The following is a 10,000-nucleotide window of genomic DNA, read 5'->3' as shown; positions in this document are numbered from 1 at the left end:
TCGAAGACTATAGATCCATTCCATCACTGAAACTGTAAAAATCTGTAAAACCTTCCAGAAGTTTATCATTTAAATATTTATGAGCATGTCTAGATATGCAACTATATGCATGGGAATATATATATAAAGCTAAACATACAAATCTGCACATATAATACATACATACATACATACATACATACATACATGCATGCCTGCATGCATACATACATACATACATACATACATACATACATACATACATACATACATACATGATGGTTGCCAACTTCATTTCCAGTAGAGCCATTGCCTGATTTCTTTATGCCCTAGAATATCATCGGTGAGCTGCACGAATATGGTTTTTGAGGCCTGCCAAAGACTTGCATGCTTTTTGACAATTAGTGCAAGAAGACTTGGTGATCGTATAATTTACAGCTCCATGAACTTGACTATGCCTTTTCGAGCCACTTTTTGATCTGCATAGTTTATGACAGAATATGCATTCGAAATCGTCTGTCCATCTATAATCAATGTGCGGTTGTGCAATGTGTGATTTCAAATGGTTCTTTTGCCCAGCCTTACTAAGACAAATCTTTCCACATGCATCACATGTAAGATCATCACGTTCATTAATGCTTGTTAGAACATCATTCCTATCAGTTTTTCTCATCATTCCTTTGATCTTTGCATGCTCCATTCTCTTCCTTTCAAATTCATTTTTGCCTTCATACACAACATTTATCTTATTCAATCCCTACTTCAGGCAATCCTAGTACCTCATCTCTGGTTTATGGGACGAACGCTTACCTGTCACCAATTCTTCATTCTGTTACCTGTCATTCTAAGTGTCCACTCCATTTCAATCTGTGCTGCGATAGCAAAACTTCAGTACTGAAGCCTTTCCCTCTTTCAAGCACATCATCGTCACTGACAAACATTTTCCAGCTGATCCTCAAAATCTTTCCGAGACATTGTTGACGAAAACGTTCCATAAGTTTTAAGTGCTTACGGTACACAGTCCAGGTTTCGCAAGCATACAATAAGGAGGTTAAGATACATGTATACCTTAATCTTTGTCGCAGTGGAAATACCATGTCTAGACCTTAGGCGGTCTCAGTTTGCCAAAAGCAAAACTGGTTTTCTGAATGCGTAGTGACACTTCATCATCAAGATGCGCTGATGTGTCTAGTGTGCTCCCCAAGTAAATAAACTTAGAAACCATAGCAAGCTTTGTTCCATACACGAAGATACCAGGTTCTATGTATGGCATTCCTGCTGCTGGCTGAGACATGACAACAGTTTTGGTTAGATTTATGGTCAAGCCAAGTGCCTCACAAGCCATTGAAATTGTATTCATAAGATTTTGCATGTCCTCCTCAGTATGAGTGACAATATCACAATCATCTGCATAGAGGGGGTCTCTAATAAGAATTGAGGACGTTCTTGACTTAGCTGACAGTCTTCTGATGTTAGAGAATTTTCCTATTGTACGATATCTGATATACAGGGGTTGGACAAAATAATGGAAACACCCAGCATCATAGCATCATAATTTTGAAATATCTATAAAACCGTCGCCCATACACCTCACGAAGGAGGGTATATAACAACTTAGTGTTCTTAACATTGGAAGCAGCCTCTATCTCTTCTGCTTTCTTCCGCCACCAAGTAGCCTGCATGCTTCGAATCTTTCTTTGCACATCTGCATTTATCTCTTTGAAAAAAGCTCTATTTTGGTCAGAACCATTTGCTAGTAATGAATGCAATACCTTTCGTTTTCCTTCCAATAAATGTTAATATTTCCAACACTTTCATCAAACCAATCTTGATATTTCTTCTTTTTTACTCCGAAAACTTCTCTACTTAAATTGTATAGTTATCCTCTGAAGTCCATCCACTCATCTGTCCAATCCAAATTTTCGATTTTCTGCTAAAATTCTACTCGAACTGTTTTATCCTTAAGAAAATTCACATTCAGACGTTTAGGGATCCCAGTGCCACTTTGTCTACTTTTTGGCTTCACTACAAACTTGATCTTCCCACGAACCAAGCGATGATCTTTCCAACATTCTGCTCCCCGCATGACCCGCACTATACTGAAATCTCTCTTATCTCGCTTTCTAGTTATCATTATAGTCTATCAGGTGCCATTGTTTTGAACCGGGGTGTATCCATGTAGTTTTGAACGTATGAAAAGCAGTGCTCATAATAAATAGATTCAGCTCAGAACACATCTGTAACAAAAGTAAGCCATTGCTGTTACAATTTCCCACTCCGTGTCCTCCAATCACACCCCATGTCTCATGATCTTTACCAACTCTATCATTAAAATCGCCCAATATCATAATCTTATCTTCGTGTGGAATTTTGTGGATATTTTCTTTCAGTGCATCATAAAAGGAGAGCTTTTCATTTTCACTTGCATTCATAGTTGGTGCATAAACACTAACAAGTGTTAGATACCAACCTTTTTTAAACACAACTTCAGCAATATCATTCTATCATTTACACTGTATGGCAATTCCTCTAACTTATCAACCAATTTTCAATTTTCAGAGCAAAAGCAACGTCACTTTTTTTTTTTTTTGCAATTTTCTTTTTCTTCTTTCCCATTCCAATAAAATGTGTAGCCACTGGATTTCTCAGTAAAGTTAACTTGCCCAAGAAATTTAGTCTCAGATAATGCCACAATGTCCATTGCATACTTTTGCATCTTTTTACCAGTAAGAGCAGACCTTCCCTCCAGGTATCTTTTATTTGATTCTGAATCTAATAATGCTCTTACATTCCAGCATCCAATATTCATGGAAACTTTTCTGTTGTTGTTGCTACACGCATTGGCAGGATGACGACCGAGCCCAGGCTGCGATACCCTGGGGCACCTGTTGGGCCAGACCTGTTCACCTCTGGATCCCAAGCCCTTTTTGCCATTTACATTTTCATAGTTTATGGATCTCATAATTGTATTTAAGCCTTTCTTCGGGCTACGACCAGCCCTATTCTTTGAGCTAGTGTAACTTCAGCAAAATTTACTCAAGCAATACCCATGCCAGAAACTTTTTAAAGTGAGGAGAGAACTTGCATTCACCCAATCCCACTCTCTAAGTACGAAAAGCATAACCAATAAAGAGGAATAGATCCTCATCAATGGATGCTCTTTGAGACTGCAGATTTAATTTCGGAGTATCCTTCTCCTAGATAGCTTGTCATCCAAGACTAAACAGCTACTATGCTCCCATCGTAGGAGCTTTACATGCACTCACACCGACACACACACACACACACACACACATTAACAGCCACAAAGTTAGTAATAATGAATACACACCATCATGTATACTGAACAAGATAAGAAATATATAAATACATATGTACATAATACAAATAAAAATATAAAAAATATATACATATATACAAAAAAATTGCCATGCACATAATACACGTAAAATTATTCATAAAAATTCATTAAAAAAATACACACAAGAATACATACACACACAAAACAAAACACACCCACACAACTTTTCATACTTCATTGGATCCGTTGACTCTTCTGAGTTCTTCCATCCTTTGATGAGTCTTGTTTTTTTTTATCTCGCAAAGTGTCCAACAGTCACCTTCCTCAAAAGGTAGGCTTGGTGAGATTGCCGGTTTAGTCGCCGACGAACCGGCCATGCAACAGGTTGTACTGGGTTACATGTTACCAGAAGCACATAAGAGCAACCTGACATAAAACGTATAATAAATATATAGAATTGTATATGCTTTGGAAAGAATAAATTCCGATGGATATCGTTTGAAAATTATTACTATTAAGAGCATAAGAAATAGTTAGCAATACATGCATATATGTATGGACACGAGCATGTATGCCTGTACATATGTGTATGCAAATGCATAAATTATACATACATACATACATACATGCATACATACATACATGCATACATACATATATACAACACATACATACATACATACATACATACATACATACATACATACATCGTCAGTTAAACTTTAGAACAATTCTACTCACCATTCAACTCACTAAACTATCCGTTAGAGTTTCTGCGAAATTTATATATTGTGAAACTATCACAGTTCAACTAACTAAAATAGTTCGCTTGTATTTCCCAGAAATTCAAGCTGTGTAACTACAATATCAGATTCAGTAATTTTTATGTGCATGCTAGAAGGTCAAGACCAACAAAGAAAGATGAGACACGCTGCAAATTAATAAATATAAAAACGTATAATAAATATATGCCTGTACATAGGTATATGCAAATGCATAAATTATATATATATATATATATATATATATATATATATATATATATATATACAGCATTTATTATTCTTAAGAATGTTGTTTACAGTGACTTTGAAGTTTCAACCAGTTAACCCATCGTCGGCTTGTTTCAGTCGTTTTACTTGTTTCAGTCAGATTGCGGCCATGCTAAGGCACTGCCTTGAAGGGATTTTGTCGAAGAAATTAGCTTATTTTTTTAAGCTTAGTAATTATTCCAACGGTTCTTTTGCCGAACCGCTAGGTTACGAGGATGTAAGAACATCAACACCGGTTGTCAAGCGGTGATGAGGGACAAGGACACATGTACATATATACATATATATATCGTCTGTAAAAAACATAAATCCAAAAGAAGAAGCACATAGATATAGAGCAGTATATTATAAATGGGGAAGGCTGGTTTATAGAATTGCCTTAAGTTTCCCGTCTATAAAGGGTTTAGCTTTATGGCATATCATCAGATCCCAAAACCTGTTGGGGCAAGGCTTTTTAAGAATATGGAGAAGGAAATGCCTTACTATTGAATAGTGAGGCATTTTCGCCACCATATTCTCAGGAGGCCTTCGGCCTACAGGTTTTGGGATCTGACGATACGCCATAAAGCTAAACCCTTTATAGACGGGAAACTTAAGGTAATCCCATAAATCGGCTTTCTTCATTTTTAATATGGGCTTCTCTCTGTTTCCGTCTACCAAATCCACTCACAAGGCTTTGGTGGGCCCGAGGCTATAGGAGAAGGCACTAGCCCAAAGTGTCACAGAGTGGGACTGAATCCGGAAACATGTGGTTGGGAAGCAAGCTTCTTACTATACAGTTACGTCAAAGCATAAATATGTGAATGTGTGTGTGTGTGTGTGTGTGTGTGTGTGTGTGTGTGTGTGTGTGTGTGTGTGTGTGTGTGTGTGTGTGCGTGCGTGCGCGTGTGTGTGTGTATGTGTATTAGGTAATGAGCAAAAAGAAATCGGGAAAATGAAAGGGACTAGATTTTGCAAAGATTAGCTTATTTTAGCACTTAAAAGGAAGGGAAAGTGTCTTGACATTTCAGACTTTAGTCTTTCATCAGAAAAAAAAGACAGAAAAGTAAGAATGGGGAAAACAGAAAAAGCGGGAAGAAAAAAAAATGTTTAAGGGCCAGGTGGGGATGCGTTAATAAGAGAGGAGTAAGTGGGGTTGTGTGTGCATATATTGGATGGTATCCGCGTGCAGAGATAAGCATAGGGTGTGGTAGTGTTGGTGGTGGTGTAAGGTGCGGGTGGTTTTTTGAGATGTGTGTAGGCGTGTGAAAGTAGTAGCAGCATGGGAGAATGCTGTATAGGTGTAATCGTATTGTGAATGAGAAGACGTGGGGAAGTGAGAGGGAGATAAAAAAAAAACACTGAAGAAAACACTGCAAGTTGTGAGAAAATATAGAATGATAATACAAGGGAAAAGTCAGGAAGTTATACATACATAAATGCACACACACACACATAGACACATATACATATATGTATGTATGTATGTATATATGTATGTATGTATGTATGTATGTATATGGGCATATGGGTATAGGATACATAAATACATACATGTACTTGGGCGGTTTGGAATAGGTAAGGTGAACAAAATGGTTTACACCTGCTACAAATGTGCTCTGAACTAGGGTTGGCTGTTGGGAACACATTTTTTCACCATAAGCTGAAACATAAAGTCACCTGGATTCATCCAAGATCAAAGCAAGGTCACATGATTGACCTTGTATTAACTCGGAAATCTGACCTACAGGATCTGTGTGGTCTCAGAGTATTGCGAGGAGCTGATTGTGATACTGATCACAAAATGGTTAGGGCTAAGTTCAAATTCAGGGTTCGTACAAGAAAGCGCAGTGCAGGTGTGCGAGTCCCCCAAAAAATTGATGTAGGACAACTTAAACAGCCACAGGTCTCACAGCTATTTCGGGATAGATGCAGTAATATTTATTTTGAAGGTTCATGGCAATCTTTTCGAGAAGGATTATATAAGGCTGGAGTGGATGTGCTGGGTTTTAAGAGGAGACAACATAGAGATTGGTTTGACTCCAATGATGCAATGGTAAATGAGCTACTGACAACAAAGAGGTCTACTTATGAAAAACTTCTTAACCCAAACATTAAGGGCAAAGAAAAACTAGAAAAGGTATACAGAGCGCAGAAAGCAGAACTGCAAAAGGAATTAAGGAGGCTCAAAGATACCTGGTGGAGTAATTTGTCTGGGGAAATACAGGCATCTTATGAAAGGAAAGACATTAAAAACTTGTACGGCTTATTGCGACAAGCTTTTGGACCGCAATCCTCAACGTATGTTCCCTTGAAATCACATGAAAACACATGAGGGTAGAAATTCCAGACACCCTAAATACCAACCGCCTTCTGCGACCTGTGGCATATGTCACAAGGTTTGTAAAACAATACCCGGACTTAAGAGACATATGCTGGTTCACAGAAGCGTTTCCTTAGAATCAGATACCAGCGGGCAAGGATCGAGAGGCCTGAACATTTGTCATCTGTGCTGTAGACCTTGTCGCTCAGCAGCCGGACTTCAAAGTCACTTGAGGGCTCACCAACGGAGTGATTGTACTGCGTGATGATATGTGTGGATTGTTGATGGGATGGCTATCGTCTGTCAAGATGGAGCAGTCGTCATGTATGTATATGGGCATATGGGTATAGGATACATAAATACATACATATACAGAGATTGGTCAAATAATGGAAGCACCACTTTACATTTAACTGTTTTTTTTCTATTAGCGATATGACAAATTCAGAACTACTCTAGTGTCTCTCTCTCTATATATATATGTGATTATATGCCTTATGTCTTGTATTTCAAGATATAGCTCTCTGAGGGGTTTTTTTTCTCTCTCTTTTTGGCCGTTATTTATATTGAAATAAGTTAAAATGCGTGAACTATTTGATTTCCAAAGACGACAAATTGTTGAAGTGTGGTTGGATGGAACTTCAGTCATGAAAACATATGAATTGCTTAATGTTTCGAGATGTACAACCACTAAAATCATGTTGGCATTCTAAAAACAAGGTAAAACCAGCTCTGGTAAGTGTAATTCTAGACGGAAAGTAAAGCTCGCAAAGCGGGACCGCAGAATAGTAAAACTTATTGTCGTCTAAAAACCATCGAACTACGACAGCAAAGCTGACAGCAGTACTAAATTACTCCCTTGCCAACCACGAGTCAACCAAAAATATTCGTTGTGAGCTCTGTAAAGCTAGATACAGTGGTAGAGTTACAACTGCTAAACCTCTCCTGTCTCACCTCGACACTGATGAACGGAAAAATGGTGTCCAAACTGTCATAAAAGATTGGTGGCTCAGTGGAACAATGTTATCTTCTCTGGTGATTCATTATTCAACTTTTTTCCCAATTCAGGGCGAGTTTATGTCGGAAGACAGCCCAAAGAAACACTCAAACTTGACATTTTGGCCCCTATCATGAAGCATAGAGGTCGTTGTGTAATGATTTGGACTGCCATATTATGGAATTCTCTTAACCTTGACAGAGTTAGCATTAAGAATTATTTGAATATTTCGGCTAGTCCTATCCATCTTTTGCTACAAACATTGTTCGCTGATAGGAGCACAATCTTCCATGACGATAACGGGCCGATTCACATGAGGAATATTATTCAAAATTGGTACGAAAAGCACAAAAGTGAAGTAGACCTCTTGGATTACCCTACTTCCACCCCTTATAATAGTCAGACCTCAGTATAATCAAACATCCATGGTGCATTTTGGAGCAGCAAATAAATCGCCGCAAGAAAAGGGTAAAGCATATTCTATTTGAAGTATGGCACCAAATTCCCCTGCCAATTGCTCAGAACCAGTACAAGTCAATAAAGCTGTAGTTAACCAAAGCTGAACAAATCCTATATTAAATAATAAAACTTCCATCTAACAAGGTATTTCCATTATTCTGTCTAGCCAGTGTGTGTGTGTGTGTGTGTGTGTGTGTGTGTGTGTGTGTGTGTGTGTGTGTGTGTGTGTGTGTGTGTGTGTAAGTATGTATGTATGTATGTATGTATGTATGTATGTATAGATAGATAGATAGATAGATAGATAGATAGATAGATAGATGGATGGATGGATAGATAGATAGATAGATAGATAGATAGATAGATAGATAGATGGATGGATGGATGGATGGATGGATAGATAGATAGATAGATAGATAGATAGATAGATAGATAGATAGATAGATAGATATACAGGGGTTGGACAAAATAATGGAAGCACCTTAAAATTTCAAACAAATTTATTTTAATATAGGATAGGATCGCCTTTGGCAGTAATTGCAGCTTGAATTCTACGAGGTATGGACTCGTACAAAGTTTAAATTGTTTCCGAAAGAATTTTTGTCCATTCTTCAGCTAAAACAGTCTCCAGTTCTTGTAGTGATGATGGTGGAGGATATCGACTCATTACTTGTTTTTCTAAAATGCACCATAAATGTTCAATAATATTGAGACTTGGGGACTGTGGTAGACAAATAAGATGTTCAACTTCACTAGAATGTTCCTCGTGCCATTCAGTAACAACTTCAGCTGTGTAAATTGGTGCATTATCATCCTGAAAGACTGCGTTTCCCTCCGGAAACCACAGGATGAATTTGATCAGATAAAATGCTTAAATAGTCTTGATTATTAATTCTGCCATGAAGGGAAACCATTGGGCCGGCGGATTTCCAGGATATATCCCCCCAGATCATCACAGATCATCACAGATCCTCCTCCATGTTTAACAGTTGGAAGAAGGCAGTCTGGGTCAAATGCTTCTTTTAGCTGTCTCCACACGTATACTCGGCCGGTAGTCGGATATAAGGTAAAGGATGACTTGTCCGAGAAAATAACATTCTTCCACTGCTCTAGAGACCAATTCTGTAGGTTTTTACTCCATTCTAAATGCTTTACAACATCATCAATGGAATATAATTAAACTTAAAGAACGTTTAAAATTAATACCACGAGTTTTTCTTAGCTATCATAATGCAAAAGGAGTAGTTCGTTACACTTTCAACTTGCAATTCAGTACTGATGTTTAAAAAGAAATTGCGGGATAATAATAATAATATACATATTTTTATTTAATTTTTTCATTATTTGTATGTTATTGTCCTCTTTTTGACAGAAACAACTGTCTGGAAGTATTGAATAATGAATTAATAAATCCATAATTAACAACAAAATCTGCTTCAGTTCATTTCATTTGATGTAACGCATTAAACATCGTTTAATGAATTATTTCTTATTATGATATTTTTGATATAAAACATGCATACGGATATAAAAAATTCGTAAAAAAAAAACTTATGATAAAAGAAATTGGAAACCTAGGAAACAATTCCCTTCAGAGATGGAGTAATATTTTCATTTGAATAACCGAGTATATTGAGAGCAGTACCTTCTGAAAAGTCGCCTGACGAGACACATGTGCATCGACGGATGCACTATAACCAGTTGTATAGAATTTCTGCACGAGGGATCGTTGCAAGATGGGTCGAAATGATCCTTGTGATTAATAAAAAATTTCGTGAATTCCATTTTCTGTTTCTCTCATTTCTTATATATATATATATATATATATATATATATATATATATATATATATATATATATATATATATATATATATATATATATATATATATATATATATATATATATATATA

This window comes from Octopus bimaculoides, chromosome 4, assembly GCF_046866305.1.
Source record: "Octopus bimaculoides isolate indiv1 chromosome 4, ASM4686630v1, whole genome shotgun sequence".
Classification (NCBI taxonomy): domain Eukaryota; kingdom Metazoa; phylum Mollusca; class Cephalopoda; order Octopoda; family Octopodidae; genus Octopus; species Octopus bimaculoides.
Note: the sequence above shows the minus strand (reverse complement) of the source record.